The following is a 16,795-nucleotide window of genomic DNA, read 5'->3' as shown; positions in this document are numbered from 1 at the left end:
AGTTTAAATTTGGTAAAAAATTTCCGGGTCGTCACATTGGTGAAGTCCACATTAGTTGTCTAAATGGGCGGATTGTGGAGGTAGATATAAACCCTTGGTTAAGGGTGTTTGCGTCAAATTCTCTTGTAGGGAATGTATGTTGATTATGTGTGTACCTATATGCGTATTATAGATAAAAGCTTGCTCGGTTGCGTTTGGAGGCGATTTACATACATGACTTGTGCAGGCATTTCGAGGTGTGTGGAATAATTATATGTGTATTTATATGATGTATTTATTTGTGTAGCGTGAAATGTGAAGTGTCGAGGTGCTAAGACACCACGTTTTACGTGACGAGTGAAGTGTTAAAGTGTTAAGACACCACTCCGGAATGTTTGACGGGTGAAGCAACGAGGTGTTAAGATGCCACTCGGGGTGAAGTATCGAGGTGTAAAGATGCCACCTGGGAGTGAAGTGTCGAGGTGTTAAGACACCACTCCGGAAAGTATATTGACGGGTGAAGCATATAGGTGTTAAGATGCCACCCGGGGTAGAGTATCGAGGTGTTAAGATGCCACCCAGGGGTTAGTGATATGCGATGTTAAGTACACTAATGGATGTTGTGAACTCCGATGGTCTTTCGCGGGCACCATTCCCTTGTACGATTGGTTAACCATGGTTATGTGTTGTAGTTTTAGCATATTAAATTGTGAACTATATGCTATTGGCGATGCTAGCTTATTGTGAATTGCGGATATTTAGTTTATGCATTGTGATTGCATGGTTGTCGAATTGCAAGCTCGTATGCGGTATTTGTGTCAGTGTTTTCAAGTAGGTATATTATATATGTATATGTATAATTATTGCATTCACTAAGCTTTTTGCTTACCCCTCTTGTTGTTTACCTTTTTATAGGTATCGTTGATGCGGAGTTTACCTAGTTGCTAGACTAGGGTTGATAGACGTTGCTTAAGCTTGGACGATTAGCTTTTGGATATTTTAACGTGGATTGGGGGTTTGGTGGTCCCCGTGATTATGCTCTTGGTATTGAGTTGAGTTATAGAGTCCTAACTCATCTAAAGTATGTTTGGGTCGAAATTACACCGTTTAGTTATACGGTTGTTGAAACCTTTTTGTAAACTTAAATAGATCAAAAGTTTCACCTGGAAGTTTTAATGAGAAAGGTGTCACCTGAAAGTTCACCTGAAGGTTTAGTGTCACCTGGAAGTTTACCTGAAAGTTATTTAAAAAAAAAAAGTGCTTCATTTTTGGTCAACGGTTTTGGGTTCATTACATGATGTGCAGCTATGCGCATCATTAAGTCCCCCCATTTATATATTACGCGCAATTTTTTCGTGTGATTGATGTGCGTAGGGGTGTATACAAAATAGTTATATTTTTACTACGAAATACGACGAAATATGATATAAGTTTTAATTAATTTATTTACAGATGGGATATACCTAAACCTTGCTACAACACTATAGGCAGTGTACCTAATCGTAGAGTAGTATAGTTTTTAGTAAGTCCGGTTCGTTCCACAGGGAGACGACTTATTTTACACTATATTTTTAAACAATTATATTTTTACAAAATATATATAATTATATATAATAATATATAAAAGGGGGTTTACCGTTTAATGACCGGTTTGTCGATTTTATATTTTAAGTCACAATTAAAACCTAATGCAAAATATAAATGACGATAATTAAAGTAGCGAAAATAAAATAAAATAAAAGTATTATGCTTATTTAAACTTCCGTAATCATGATGTTTGACGTGTTGATTTTAGTTTATTACCATGGGTTAATTGTCCTTTGTCCTGGATTATTTGATATGTCCATCTGGTTTTTGTCCATAACAGTCCATCATTCATAAATATAAAGTGCGAGTGTCCTCATCAAATTATCGTTATATCCGAAGTTAAATATTTCAACTAATTGGGGACTTAAACTATAATTACACCAATTTTTCTTGTATGTAATTCACCCCTGTTTTAATAAGTCCATTAACTATTAATCCATTCCCGTGTCCGATTAAATGAACGATTATTAGTACTTATAAATATCCCGCCCATCGTTTCCGATCGAGTGTATATGACTATTTATAGGTACGTCCAATTGTAAATCTTTATATTAAATTAACGAACTATCATTCAATTAAATAAATATAAAGCCCATTAATAGCCCACAGTCTAATTTTCACAAGTGTCGTTCTTTTGTCCAAACCCCAATTATGGTACAAAGCCCAATTACCCCATCTTTAATATTTTAGCCCAACATCATGATTACTTCGGCTTAAATAAGCAAAATAATAACTTAGTTACAAGACATTAATTTAAAAAGGAGAACATAACTTACATTGAGTATTTATCGCGTAGCTTTACACAGACAGAACTTCGACTTTAAAACCTGTAAAATAACCTTTACATAACCCAAACTAACCTAATATAAAACTAAACTAATATATATATATATATATATATATATATATATATATATATATATATATATATATATATATATATATATATATATATATATATAATATATTAAGATACAGAGAGATATTGATATATTTTAAAGAACTCGGCCAGAATTCGTTGCATTTATAGGACCTGGCCTGAAATTTTCATCCATGCGATCGCATGGAATTTCTGCCTTTTGGCCATGCGATCGCATGGCCACCATGGATCCAGCTGTTTTGCTTTGTTTCTAGCTTGTCGACATAATTTAATAAATATATATAATATATATATATATATATATATATATAATTTATATAATTATATATATATTATATTATATTCTTGTGCATAGTAGACTTGTAATTTTAGGTCCGTTGTGTCGCGCGTTGATAGTTGGCTCAGGTTCCGGTTTCGGATTTTTGAACGTCCTTTCGTACAATTTAATATCATGTACTTTGCGTTTTGCAATTTGTAATTTGCACAAAAAATTATTTTCCTTAACTCCCAAAATCCGCGCAAGTCTTTAACTAACTTTTAGTGGCACTTTTAAGTGCACTATGGCTTTAGTGGCACTTTTCAGGCTTTAGTGGCAGTTTTTCTTCAATTCTTTAATCTTCGTACTTTGTCTTCACATTTATTTATTTAAACGATTACAACTTAAAAATAGAATAATTACAACTAAAAACTTTACATATTGGGATGATATTGCGACTAAATATATGTTCGTTTGGAGCACTATCAAATATCCCCACACTTGAGCGTTGCTTGTCCTCAAGTAATACAGAACTTGAAATTAAATCACACGAATCACTTCTTTATTCTTCACACTTTATACATTAGTGATTTTGATACAGCGGTATAAACAATGATAGTAACGATGTGGTTACAGTCCCACATGACTTATAAAATTTAGATCCTTAAGGAAATTGGATCTTTATGAAAACATTTGATCTTTTGAAAATTCATTCTAGCTTTTACCCTAGATTAGTTTTCCGGAATAACCCTTCACCGGTGTTTGCAAAATATTTTTGTGGGTTTTGTGGGTTTCAGATTTTAAAATTTTAGCTCAAAACTTGCAGTTTTGTGTCACCCACTTGCTAACCTTGTATTTGGAAAGCACACGTCCAGTATACTTGCTTCTTATATTACCTTTAGGTAAACTACCGTCCGGTTGTAAAGGAAAGCGTTGAACAAGCAACTGTTAAGGCAATGTCTAATGACATGCAGATGTTCTGGTCTAAAACGTGTCGGATGCAATTACTATCCTTTGTAGGAGCAATAATAAAGATCACCCTATAGTTTTTCGGTCTGACACAAGGTCCTGTCTTCGACCATGCTATGCAACCACCGTTCTTACGGTTGACACCCGATTTGGTTTAGGTGACCTAATGAATTCCAGGTGAATTCCTAGGATTTTACGTTCAATGGTAATGAACGCATTGAAAATAGGTTTTCAGAAAACAAATCGGTTTGTATTTTGATCAAAATATTTTCTCGTTCAAGCTTGAGTTTAGATATCATTGAATTCCATGAGTTTGTAATTCTCAATCTTTAAAGTCAATCTCAAGGGTTGAGTAATATCAGGCTTAAAAGCTGATTTTTAATCTTTAAGGAGATTATCTTTTCTGGGGGTCTGATTCATTAGTCTTATCAAGCTAATTTGCACTGCGCCCTCCCCATTTTACCAGACAGATCCACTCATGGTTAGGATAAGTCTGACCACTTGGCGACCCTGTTTGATGCTGAGGTCCGTGGATTTCCTGCTGATTTTAGAGATGACTTTTCTAGATTTTTCGTCAACCTACAGCTGGTCTAGACGACAACTTCTTGACCTAAATCAAGAAGCGCGTGTCTTTTTCCGGAAGACTTTACTTCCTTTTAATGATGGAATTGATTCATCGTGTAGATTCATCTTTCTTTCAAATATACTACAGTAAATCGGGTAAAACTGATTAGTATCGTCCAAAACAAAAGCACCTACAATAACTTTACAGAAACATGTGATAGATAGTTTTTTAATTGAATAACTTGGTACATTCTCCCCACACTTAGTTTCTTTCTTTGCCTTTTTATTCTCTTTTATTCCATTTTAAATGAATTCAAGTGTTTTAGGGTGTTTCTCAATTTATGTCCTTTCCGAGGTAACGATAATTTCGGTATTATCACCTAGTTTTATCGTTCATAAATATGTATAAACATGATTTTGAATTCATTTATTTGAAAATTTTTAAAATTTTCACAAAATTTGGCAAATAAACCAAGTGCAAACTCGAGAGAATTTATAACCCTTCCCCACACTTGAGATCATGCAATGCCCTCATTTGCATGAAATCAGACAATAATTATAAATTCACGAGGGTGATAAGTGTAGAAAAGTGATTAAAAATACCCAGTTTGTAATTACAAAGCTGGTCGAATGATAGATGGCGCGCCTCATCGTTCATTCCTTCTTGTTTTATCACACATGTTTTTCTTCAAAAACGGTTGCTTTTCTGAACTGTTTGCTAATCTTTGAAAATGCGTCTTTTACCCTAACTTATTATGCATATTTATTAACGAGTTATGCACTAACCTGAACCCCTAATTTAACGTTAAGTGGGGTTAGAATTCCCCATACTTAGCTGACGACATGTGAAGTCGGTAGAATAAGTTCCATGAATTAAAATAGTGAGCCAGTTATTTACATCTCGGGTGGTATAAAATATATCAATGGGTTTAAAGTTTAGACCCACCTGATCGTCACTACTTAATTCTTTTTTAAGTGTAGCTTTTAGTAAATGAATATGTCTCTTTTCTGGTTCTTGGTCAAATGGATCGATATACACCGACATACATATTTCTATAGGGTGGACAATTCCTAACATTTCCTTCCGTTTATTCTCGGGATCAAGGATTTCACCTCTATTACCCAATTGGGTGAAATTCGAGGTGTCAATATCTATTACAGCTTGTATTTCAACTTTGCTAGATGACTCGTCTATTGAGAATATTGGGTTGGAAGGTTGTGGAATGGTGAATTTCGGGATCGAAGCAAATTCTTCTTCATTAATGGTACTTATCGGTCCCACCATTTTGGTCTCGGGGGTAAAAGTTTCAACGTTATCGTTTTCCCAAGAGTACCAATTTGTCACCCTTACTTCTTCTTCTTCATCCATTGATGGATCATTGATTTTTTCGGTAGAGGCTAATGTGTCGATATGTTGTGAAATTGGTAAAGCTGAATAAAAAGTATCATTGGGATAATTGGTGATTTCGGAGCTCTCGAATTCATCAAAATTCGATGATATGAGATTTTCTTACACAATACTCCCCAGATCAACAGGTGTGTAATCTGATAGAGTTTCAGCTTGTCGATTTACAAACTCTCTCATTTGTTCATTTTAAGCATCGAGTTCTTCGAGTTTGATTTTCATATTGTCTAAAAGATTTTCAGACACATAATGTTCCTCGTCTTCTGGTAGTTGAGTTTGGATATATTCTTGGGAATAATCCCAATTTGAATTGTATTCTTCATAATCATTCCATTCAGGTTCTATGGGTGCATAATTTTTCATAGGAACGTAATAATAACATTCCCATGTTGAGTGATAATCTCCACAGATTTCACAACCAGTTATTGTTTCATCATTCGTGATCCAAGATTGACCGAACGAATTGTCATCAACACCCGTTTGAGAGTATTGATTAAATTGATTTCGGATGTCATAAAGAGTTCCCAAGATATTTTTGAGGTTTTCCATACTACACTTATTACCAAATTTTAGCTACAATGTGGTGCATTTATTAATTATCCTATTAGTTATAAAACTAAAAATTATATAAGTTATCAAATTAATAGACTTTTCTGATTTTGCCCACGTTTCGAATAGCCAATAGATGCAGCAGGTAGCCAGGACCCTTTAAATCGGAAGCCCACAACTCGCCACTAATAAATCCAACTATTACTACGAACCAGAAAATTTGGATGTCTATCAATTTAACTGCTTAAAATAATTTTTCGTTTTGAAATTTTAGAGAAGAAATAGAAAAAATTCTAAGTCCTAAAAACTAGAGCGTCGAGAAATAAGAAAGAAAAAGAGCGCGTCGAAAAACGTCGAAAAATAAAAGGTCGAAAAACAAACAGTCGAAAAATAAAAATAAGAAAATAAAGCGTTGAAACTTAGTATTCTAAAAACTAAATATTAAAAGTTATGTCTAAAGGTATTAAAGCTTAAAAGGAATTATATATCCAAAACGACAATAACTTAAAAAGTACTGAAATTTTAATATGGCGTCGCAAAATTCTAAAGCACCTAAATCTTAGTCTAAAGAAAAGACACTTAAGGGATTTTACAGCAAAGTCTTAAAAGCTAAAAATAAAGTAACTACGACAAAATACTAGTCTTAAAACTAATTACGAATGATAAATATAAAAATTATGAATTAAGCGATATAAATATACAATTTATAAAAAGAAACTAAAAATGATAAAATTACAATTTTTATAAAAATATTATTATTATATTATTATTATAAAAATATTAATCTATATATTTAATAATAATAAATAAACTTAAAATTACAAATTATAAATTAAAACTAAAATTATAAACTAATTAAAACCCTAATTAATAATAATTATAAATTAAAAACCCTAACTGCATTTATGGCGCACCAGGTCAGACGTGTCTGACCACCCCATGCGATCGCATGGGGTTTAGGCTGATGGGTCATGCGACCGCATGGCCTGTCAGTCCAGGTTTTTTTTTTATATTGTTTTTCTAAAAATTATAAATAAATATATTTATACAAATATATATTAAAAATATAGTGTTTCGCCACTTCCCCGGCAGCGTCGCCAAAAATACTTGATGTGCGTAGGGGTGTATACAAAATAGTTATATTTTTACTACGAAATACGACGAAATATGATACAAGTTTTAATTAATTTATTTACAGATGGGATATACCTAAACCTTGCTACAACACTATAGGCATTGTACCTAATCGTAGAGTAGTATAGTTTTTAGTAAGTCCGGTTCGTTCCACAGGGAGACGACTTATTTTACACTATATTTTTAAACAATTATATTTGTACAAAATATATATAATTATATATAATAATATGTAAAAGGGGGTTTACCGTTTAATGACCGGTTTGTCGATTTTATATTTTAAGTCACAATTAAAACCTAATGCAAAATATAAATGAGGATAATTAAAGTAGCGAAAATAAAATAAAATAAAAGTATTATGCTTATTTAAACTTCCGTAATCATAATGTTTGACGTGTTAATTTTAGTTTATTAACATGGGTTAATTGTCCTTTGTCCTGGATTATTGATGTTATGCGAGGTGTATATAAAATAGCTTATATTTTACAAGGAAATACTATTAAATATTATACAATTTTACACAAGATATTTATTTATTTATAGAATGGATATACTTAAACCTTGCTACAACGCTTATAGGCAGTGTACCTAATCGTACAGTAGTGTAGTTTTTAGTAAGTCCGGTTCGTTCCACAGGGAAAAACTTTAAACAAAGCTTAACGCTATATTAGTTTACTTTCATAAAAATACAAATATATATATAAGTAATATTATTATTATAAAGGGGGATTTTTACCGTTTAATGACCGGTTTGTCGATTTTAAAACTTTAGTCGCAGTTAAAACCAAATGTAAAAAAAATAAATACAAGACTTAATTTAAAGCGTAAAGTAAATAACGATAATGAAATTACGATAAATAAAAGTGCGATAAAATAAACTTGCGATAATTAAAAGTACGATAATTAAAAGTGCAATTAAATATAATAACAATAAAATAAAATGCGATAATTAGAAGTGCAATTAAATATAAAATAAAGGAAATTAAATATGAAATAAAATAATTATGCTTATTTAAACTTCCGTAATCATGATGTTTGACGTGTTGATTTTAGTTTTATGCCCATGGGTTAATTGTCCTTTGTCCTGGATTATTTAATATGTCCGTCTGGTTTTTGTCCATAACAGTCCATCAGTCATAAATATAAAGTGCGAGTGTCCTCATCAAATTATTCTTATACCCGAAGTTAAATATTCCAACTAATTGGGGACTTAAACTGTAACAAGATTTTAATACTTTGTTTAATAATTACACCAGGATGTCGACTGAGTGTAACCCAAGGTTTTAATACTTTGTTATCAATTATACCAAGTGTCCTTGTACATAATTTCACCCCTGTTTTAATTATTCTAGTGGCTATTAATCCATTCCCATGTCCGGTTAAATGAACGATTATTCGTACATATAAATACCCCTCCCATCGTGTCCGATCGAGTGTATATGGTAATTTATGGGTACGTCCAATTATAAATCTTTATATTAACATTAACAAACTATCATTTAGTTAAACAAATATAAAGCCCATTAATAGCCCATAGTCTAATTTCCACAAGTGTCGTTCTTTTGTCCAAACCCCAATTATGGTACAAAGCCCAATTACCCAATTTTAGTAATTAGCCCAACATCATGATTACTTCGGATTAAATAAGCGTAATAATAACTTAGCTACGAGACATTAAATTAAAAAGGTTGAACATAACTTACAATGATTAAAAATAGCGTAGCGTTACACGGACAGAATTTCGACTTACACCCTTACAACATTCGCTAACATACCCTTATTATTATGATTAAAATTAAAATTAAAATTAAAATATAAATTATAAATATAAATATTACGTATAGATAGATGGATGGATATATATTGATATCAAAATTCGTCGAACTGCGTTGGCTTTTATAGGCATTTTCATTTTTTGGGGCTCCACGAGTCGCGGTTCTTTTAGCCTTCGAACTCCGTAAGTCGCGGAGTTCGTTTTTACAGCTCATTCAGACTTGGCTCTTTGTTTGCCGACGATTTTAAATAATAATATAATATATATATAAATTTTAAGAATTATTTATATATTATATTATATTCATGTGCATAGTTGACTTGTAATTTTTAGTCCGTTGCGTCGAGCGTTGAGAGTTGACTCTGGTCCTGGTTCTGGATTTTTGAACGTCCTTGCGTACAATTTAATATCTTGTACTTTGCGTTTTGAATCTTGTACTCTTGTAATTTTGAGACGTTTCTCATCAATAATTGGAACCTCTTTGATTGTCTTTTGTAATTTTGAGCTTTTTGGTCGTTTGCGTCTTCAATTCGTCGAATCTGTCTTTTGTCTTCACCTTTTATTATTTAAACGAATATCACTTGTAAATAGAACAATTGCAACTAAAAGCTTGTCTTTCTTAAGGAATAATGCTATGAAATATATGTTCGTTTTTAGCATGATCAAATATTCCCACACTTGAGCGTTGCTTGTCCTCAAGCAATATAGTCTTGAAATACTAGAATCACTTCTTTATTCTTCACACTTTGTACATCAGTGATTTCTTTACGGTGGTATAAACAATGGTAGTAACGTTGTGGTTTACAGTCCCATATGACTATAAAAATTTAGATCCTTTAAGGAAATTGGATCTTTATGAAAACATTTGATCTTTTGAAAATTAAATCTAGCTTTTACCCTAGATAAGTTTTCTGGAATAACCATTCACCGGTGTTTGCAAGTTCTTTTTGTGGGTTTGGTGGGTTTCAGATTTGAAAATTTTAGCTCAAAACTTGCGGTTTTGTGTCACCCACTTACTAACCTTGTATTAGGAAAGCAACACGTCCAGTTTACTTGCTCCGTATATTACCTTTCGATAAACTACCGTCCGGTTGTAAAGGAAAGTGTTGAACAAGCAACTGTTAAGGCAATGTCCTCTGACATGCTTTTAATTATGGTCTTTTAACGTGTCGGACGCAATTACTATCCTTTATAGGAGCAATAGTAAAGCTCACCCTTATAATTTTTTCGGTCTGGCACAAGGTCCTGTCTTTGACCATGCTATACAACCACCGTTCTTACGGTTGACACCCGATTTGGTTCAGGTGACCTAATGAATTCCAGGTGAATTCCTAGGATTTTACGTTCAATGGTAATGAACGCATTGAAAATGGGTTTTCAGAAAACAAATCGGTTTATAATTTGGTTAAAATATTTTCTCGTTCAAGCTCGAGTTTAGATATCATCGAATTCCATGAGTTTGTAATTCTCAATCTTTAAGATCAATCTCTAGGATTGAGTAATATCAGTCTTAAAAGCTGATTTTTGATCTTTAAGGAGATTATCCTTTCTGGGGATCTGATTCATTAGTCTTATCAAGCTAATTTTCACGGTGCCCCCTATTGTACGAGATAAATCCTTCTCATGGTTAGGATAAATCTGACCACTTGGCGACCTTTTTTAATGCTGAGGTTCGTGGATTTCCTGCTGATTTTAGTGATGACTTTTCTAGATTTTTCGTCAACCTACAGCTGGTCTGGACGACAACTTATTGACCTAAATCAAGAAGCGCGTTTCTTTTTCGGAAGATTACTTCCTTTTAATGATGGAATTGATTCATCGTGTAGATCCATCTTTCTTACAGTAAATCAGGTAAAACTTTTTAGTTTAGTCCAAAGCAAAAGTATTTTCAGTTATTTGTACAAAAATATGTGACATATGTTTTGAATAACTTGGAGAATTTTCCCACACTTGGCTTTTATTTTCCTTTTTATTGTCCTCTATTCCATTTTAAATGAATTTTAACATTTTGGTTTGTTTCTCAATTTATGTCCTTTCCGAGGTAACAATAATTTCGGTGTTAACACCTAGTTTTATCGTTCATAAATATGTATAAACATGATTTTGAGTTCATTTAGTTGAAAATTTTTAAAAATTTTACTAGAATTGGGTAGTCAGTATATAAGACTAGGGCTGTTCTTTATTATCAGAGAGCACTAGATTCTAATACAACTACTACTTTACTAGTATTTCTAATGGTAACCAAGTGTATAAAGTAAAAATTTTAAAATCCGAAAGAATTTAACCCCTTCCCACACTTAAGATCTTGCAATGTCCTCATTTGCAAGAAATCAGTAACAATTTAAATTATTGAGGGTGATTTGTGTGAAAATGATTAAATTTTACCAAAGTTTCCAAACATATTTGTGTTTGCTTGCTGAATGATAAATGGTGCATATCATTTGTTCATTCCGTCTTGTTGTTATTTCACATATATTTTGCATCTTGTCGTCAAAATTAGTTGCTTTTGCTGAACTTAATGCCAGTCTTTGAAAATGCGTTGTTTTACCCTGTTGTGTACATAAGATAAACTGCAAACATATATACATATTTTTGAAGTTTGGTATATTACCCCACATTCAAAAATTATTAAAATCTAATAATAAAATTTAGTAAATTATAAAACTATTACAAATCCAACATAAGTATTAAATGTATCAACATTACAAATAATAAAATAAAATAAAAACTAAGTAGACTAGGAATGATACTGATACCAGAAGGGGTTCCATCCATAACCATATGTGCTATAAAATGCTTCTCCTGGGTTATACGTAGGATACAGTGGTTGCATCTCTATAGACCAGGGAGGGAATATGGGCGTTGGGGTAGGAATATAGTTTCTACCTATATGTTGGCAATAAGCTATGATTTGGTTTTGATGAACTTGCCAATCTTCAAATGCTCTATGTCTAGCATTTTCATACTCTTGTGAAGCTATAAACCTTTGCATTTCTGCCATTTCAATTCCCCCTCCTACATTACCTTGCTGTTGGTTTCTCTCAACCTGTGGATGTCTACCATTATATCGTACTGCGACGTTATTTTGCCTCTTCAAAACTTTAGCACCATGGTATAGATTTAAACCTATTGTATCTTGGGGTTCTGGTTCTTCGATTAATAATCCCCCCAACTTATATCCACATTGAGATATTCAGCAATCAAAGTAATAAATATACCACCTCCTATTATGCTATGTGGTCTCATCCCCCTAACCATAGCTGATAAATAATAACCCACACAATATGGTATACTTACAGCGCTTTGTGGGTCTCGAATACACATGTGGTAAAATAAATCCTGTTCATTTACCTTTTCCTTATTCTTACCTCTTTGTGTAATCGAAATAGCTAAAAACCTATGAATTACTCTTAATTCAGCTCTATCAATATCCAAATAAGAGTAATTTCCCCCTTTAAATCGGTGATGGCTAGTCATTTGACTCCATACACCATGCGTATCAAAATTTTCGTCTATCTTTCTACCATTTAGTATCAACCCTCTACAATCGACAGATGCTAACTCCTCAGGCGTATATATACGTAAAGCCTGAGCCATGTATAGTAAAGACATGTGGCGCATCGAACCTCCTAACAAAAATCTAATAAAAGATCGATCGGTTAAACTAGCTACCCGATCATTTAATTCTATACTACACAACAATTCTTCACACCATACTTTATATACAGGTCTACGCATGTTGAATAACCGTACCCAATCGTTAAAAGTAGAATTACCATACCTCTGTGCAAGTAATTCCCTAATTGGCTCGGCCAATTCTACAGCTTCTAATGGTCCCCATTCTATGACCCTAGGTACTTCAACAGCTTTAGAATGAAGAGTATGCAAGCCCCTTTGGTATTTTGGATAATCTATCCAAAGTCTGTCAAATCTCAGTTTCGGGTGCAAATCTTTCAAGTGCATATCAGAAAATGTCATGACTGGATGAGGTATATCTTGTTTGTAGTAGTTATCCACCTCCTGTTGTTCCGCATTCTCAGGAGGAGCATTGCGAGCTTGGGATGAAGATTCACCCCTTTTAGTTTACAAAACACATCAAACACAATTTTTGTGCATCCAAATATGCATTAATGTCAGCAAAATCATCAATCAAAATAATTACAATAACATGTCCAATTTATATCAAACTTAAGCTCATTTTCATATTTTTATCAAATATACACTTTTTCAAATAAGCATATACGAAAATGTTCGCCAAGTTCATAAGCATTCAACTCAAATAACATGTCAAAATAATCATTACTAGCAATTAAACAAGTTTCAAATGGCATTATCTCTCAAAAATCAAGTTCATGAATTTTAGACTTGAAAAAGTCCACTTTAATTCTCAAAATCATGTTTAGGCTCAAAGTTTGGATCATTTAACTACCTAAACATGTTACACTTCTTAATTTAGCAACAATTCATGACAAAAATCGACCATAACCTGTTTATATCAAAAAGCCCCAAATTGCTCAAGAACAAAAACCCTAGATTACTCCAAATTTGAAGTTTAAGGCTTCTAATCATGTTAAATAGCATCAATCTAGGTTATACAAGCATAATACATAAGCAATTTAAGCATAATTACAATAAAAAGCATCAAAATCGAATTGGGTATAAAATTGCTCAAGAACACCAATTTTCGGATTAAATGGTGTTTAGGTGTAGAAATTTACCGTTTTTCTTAAGTAATTCCTTGATAGCATCCTTCTTAACATGATTTTAGTAAAATATTTGATGATTAATGGTTAAAAATTGTGAATTTGGGAGGTCTTTTTCGGGTTTTATTTCACAGTTTTTTTTGTGGTGTGGTGTGTGGACTGATCAGTTTACGTTTTTATTTTTTTCCGAGTTTTGGTCCCTCCGCGAGTCGCGGTGTTTGACCCTTCAAACTCCGCGAGTCACGGAGTTTGTATTTTTTTTAAACATCTTATACTAATTAAAACAATTAAGTAATTAATTTTAATTTTGTTTCCCTTGTTATTTAGGATGAGGTCGTTTCGGATCGATGTCCTAGTCCGTCCTTCGACAAAATTTAAAAATTTGTCTTTTTGTAGTGATTGTTTTAAAAGCTAAGATTTTTGGGTTTTTTTTTTAATGTTTTTGGCATACTTTAATTCAATAAGATTAAAAATAATGATAATAAAAGTTCTCGTCCCTCCCTCGGGTAAAGCAATTTCGGTTCAACGACCTAGTCTTCAACTTATGACGAATTTTAAAAATCATATTTTTAACTTAATGAGATAAAGTAAATTTTTGTTTTTAAATTCACACCAACTTAAATTAAAAATACATAAAATTCAAAATTAATATTAAAAATTCACACTAAACTTAAAATTTGAAATGCATAAAATTAAAAATTCATATTTTAAAAATTAAAAATTCACACCAAACTTAATTTAAAAATTCATATTATAAAATCACACCAAACTTATATTATATTTTTCAAATATTTACAATTTTAAATATATTGTTTTTACAAAGTTTACAATATTAATTTAAGATTTATATATTAATTTTAAAAACATGGTAAAAATAAAATTAAAAATCTTTTTGGGTTTTTATCCCACTTTAATCAATCAAATATTATCAAAAATATGCGCCCCTCTTTTCGGTAAAGTAATTTCGGTTCCATGACCTAATTTAACTCTTGACGAATTTTTGAAATATTTTGGGTTGATTGATTAAAGATAATTATACCTTAAGAATAAACGTTAAATTTCGCCGTGATGTAATAAATTTTTGAATGATATCAATAATTTCGGTCGCTAAACCTAATTTTATTCAATACCAATTTAATACTTTATAGCGAACAAATTAGCGTTTATTATCAAAAGGTTAAAAATAAAAATAAAAAATAAAAATTGTACAGACTTACCTGTGAGATAGTATTCTTAGTTATATGATCTATCCCATTCATAAGATAGTCGATTTAATTGGTTTTCCATGGCTACATAGGCGTAACCTCGAGCATTCAGTGTTTTTTCTTCTAAACATATGAACGGTCCGTCTCTGCATAAAGTAACAAATTCGGTATTTGAATAGGTTTGATTATTTGAACATTTACCTCCATGTGACCATTTTCCGCATTTGTGACATCTTTCTAGGTGTCGTGCTCTTCTCGGATTTTGATTTTCCTTTACCAAATTATAACTTATTATCTTCGCATCTGGATTCTTTTCTTACTCCGTCCAATCTTTCTCTGATTACTGAAACTATTTCACTAGGAAGTGTGTCATTATTACGTTTAGTGATCAAAGCGTGTAGCATTAGACCATGGTTTAGTTCACAAGCAGTCTTCATTTCATAAAAACCTAAAAAAAATAAAAATTCAGAATGGGGGGAGAAGACTAGTTCTTTAGGGTCTGCTAGGGAAAGACCATTCGGGTTCCATTTTTGAGAACTACACGAAAACAGACAATCTAACTCTAACAAAAATACATAAAATCCTTTAAAGACTTGATTCTCCCCACACTTAGTTAGCTGTGGTATCGAGATTGTGATTAACTTCATTGTCGAATTCCATCGGACTATCTATGTAGTGTTTAACTCTGTGACCATTAACTTTAAATTCAATCCCATTTGAATTTATTAATTCTACTGTTCCGTATGGAAAAACTCTTTTGACTATGAATGGTCCAGACCATCTTGATTTCAATTTTCCAGGAAATAGCTTGAATCGTGAATTGAAAAGAAGAACTCTGTCTCCTTCTTTAAATTCTTTTAAACTTCTGATTCTTTTATCATGCCATTTCTTCATTCTTTCTTTATAGATTAACGAATTTTCGTATGCTTCATGTCTTAATTCTTCTAATTCATTTAGTTGACTTAATCGTAGACATCCAGCTTCATGTAAATCAAGATTACATGTCTTCAAAGCCCAAAATGCTTTGTGTTCAATTTCTACGGGAAGATGACATGCTTTTCCGTAAACGAGTCTAAAAGGTGTGGTTCCAATTGGAGTTTTGTAGGCTGTTCTAAAAGCCCAGAGTTCATCCTCCAATTTAATGGACCATTCCTTCGGATTTGTTCCTACGGTTTTCTCTAAAATACGTTTTAAAGCTCGGTTGGTATTTTCAACTTGTCCACTTGTTTGTGGATGATAAGCAGTGGAAATTTTATGAGTTACTCCATATCTTTTGAGAACTTTTTCAAGTTGATTGTTACAGAAATGAGTACCCCGATCACTTATTAAAGCTTTCGGTGTTCCAAACCTTGTAAAAAGACGTTTTAAAAAGTTGACTACAACTCGTGCATCATTAGTTGGGAGAGCATGTGCTTCCGCCCATTTAGATACATAATCAATGGCAACGAGAATGTAGAGATTATTATGAGATTTTGGAAATGGACCCATAAAGTCAATACCCCAAATGTCAAATACTTCACATACTTGAATGACATTTTGTGGCATTTCATCACGTTGACTTATTTTTCCGGCCCTTTGACAAGCATCACAGGATTTGCAAAGAAGGTGTGCGTCTTTGTAAATTGTAGGCCAATAGAATCCAGCTTAATAAACTTTTCTTGCTGTTAATTGAGGCCCATAATGCCCTCCTGTTGGTCCTGTGTCACAATGGTTTAAAATTTTACTAGCTTCATCTTCGAATACACATCAGCGTATTATTCCATCGGGACAACTTTTAAACAAATGTGGAT

Source organism: Rutidosis leptorrhynchoides, chromosome 4 (genome assembly GCF_046630445.1).
Source record: "Rutidosis leptorrhynchoides isolate AG116_Rl617_1_P2 chromosome 4, CSIRO_AGI_Rlap_v1, whole genome shotgun sequence".
In the NCBI taxonomy this organism is placed as follows: Eukaryota; Viridiplantae; Streptophyta; class Magnoliopsida; order Asterales; family Asteraceae; genus Rutidosis; species Rutidosis leptorrhynchoides.
Note: the sequence above shows the minus strand (reverse complement) of the source record.